Below are 2096 nucleotides of genomic sequence, written 5' to 3'. Positions count from 1 at the left end.
TCCCGTCGACGGCGCCGCGGTCGACGGCGACGCCGTCGGCGAGCCGTCGGGCGCGGCGGTCGAAGGAGCGGCCGACGGCGATGACGTCGACGGCAACGCCGAGGGCGAGTACGTCGGGCACGTCGAGGGCGCGGGGAACGGGAGCACGGTAGGTCTCGCGAGGGGATAGAGCGTCGGGACCGTGGTCGACGGACACAGACTCGGCGGCAGCGAAGGATGAGCCGTGCTGGGCGCGGCCGACGGCACGTACGACGGCGAGCCCGAGGGCTGGGGCTCCGGAAGCGTCGACGGGCCGCTCGTCGGCGTGAGCGTCGTGGGCGACGCCGTCGAGGGAGACGGCGATGGAACCCGCGTCGGCCGTCGTGTGGGCTCGGCCGTAGGCGTCGCCGTCGGCTTCGGCAGCGGCACGCGCGTCGGTCTGGGCGACGGCGCCGATGACGGAGCGTAGGTCGGCTGCGGCAGGGGAAGAGTTGTAGGTCCTCCTGACGGCGCAGCCGTGCTGGGAATGGGCGTCGGCAGGCCGCTCGGGAAGCCGCTCGGCACGAACGTCGACGGAGTGCCCGTCGGGACCGCCGTCGGGTACGGCGATGGCACGCGCGTGGGTCGTCGCGTAGGATGGGGCGACGGGGGCGCCGAGGGCCTCGAACTGGGCGCAGACGACGGGCTGTACGTCGGCAACGGCACGGGCAGCGCTGTGGGCCCACCCGAAGGCGCGGCGGTGCTCGGCATCGATGTCGGCGTCGCCGAGGGGTGGGACGTCGGGATCCGCGTCGGCCGTCGCGTCGGTTTCGGCGAGGGGACGACCGTCGGCAAAGATGACGGCGCCGTGGTACTCGGCGGTGCCGACGGCGCCGCGGTCGATGGAGATGCCGACGGCTCGTAGGACGGGCTCGCAGAGGTCGGATCGGACGTTGGCAGCGGGTACGGCAACACCGTGGGCGGGCTCGACGGCGTGGCCGTCGACGGCATAGCGGAGGGCTCGAAACTCGGATCCGCGCTCGGAGAGGCGGTTGTTGGCGCCGGCGAAGGGTCGAAGCTGGGCAGAAGTGTCGGCCCCGCCGACGGGTCGAAGGACGGGAGGTCAGTAGGCCGAAGCGTCGGATTCAGTGTCGGAGAAGTCGAGGGGTCGTACGACGGCGTCGCGGACGGCGCCGGGTAGGGCAGAACCGTCGGAGAGCCGCTCGGACTGGTCGACGACGGCGCGGCCGAGGGCGAAGGGCTCGGCGCCGAGGTCGTCGGGCTCGTCGATGGCGCCGCAGTGCTCGGAAGCATCGAGGGGCCCGTCGAGGGGCCGTACGTCGGCGTCGGCGTCGGCGCGGCCACGGGCAAAAAAGTCGGCGAAGGGAATGGCAAAACTGTGGGCGCATCGCTCGGAGCAGTCGTGCTGGGGGCGGGCGAAGGTCCGTAACTCGGTGCCGGTGTGGGTTCTGGCAACGGAGGGCTCGTCGGCGCCGGAGAGGGCATGTACGACGGCGCGGCGCTCGGCGCCGGCAGCGGCGGCGAGGATGGCTTTCCCGACGGCAAACTCGACGGGGCGTCGGTCGGCGCTTCGGTCGAAGGTCTCGGAGAAGGAGCGTAAGAAGGCGTCGCAGATGGCCTGGAAGTCGTCGGAGGGACAGTTGGACTAGGAGTCGGCGCCGGCCACGGTAGGATCGTTGGATCGTACGACGGAATGGGCGTCGGACTCCCGGACGGCGCCGGCCACGGAAGCATCGTCGGCCCGGGCGTGCTGCTGTCGTCGTCGAAACTGTAGCTGCCGTAGCTCGACGCGTCGTAGTAGAAGGAGTAGCTCGTCGCAAGGTACTCGCCATCGTCGTCGTCCGCCGACGCGCTATCGTCGTCGTCGTCGTCGACGAAGGCGTAGGAATACGTCTCGTCGTCGTCGTACAAATACGAGTACGACGACCCCGCCTCAGCGTGGTAGTGCCGCGTTCTATGCGTGTGCACCGCGTGCCGCTCCCGCTCCCGCTCCGCGCTCGCGGCCGACGGCGCGGCGCTGGGCTCCGGCGTGGGGTACACCCGTCGTCTCGTTCGTCGCGAGTCCGGGTCCGCGCCGCCGACCGCGCCGTCGCCGCTCCGTCGCAGCGCCCCCGTCA

This window comes from Aureococcus anophagefferens (assembly GCF_000186865.1).
Source record: "Aureococcus anophagefferens unplaced genomic scaffold AURANscaffold_210, whole genome shotgun sequence".
NCBI classification, from domain to species: domain Eukaryota; class Pelagophyceae; order Pelagomonadales; family Pelagomonadaceae; genus Aureococcus; species Aureococcus anophagefferens.
The sequence above is the reverse complement of the archived record's forward strand: the minus strand, read 5'-3'. Positions refer to the sequence as shown.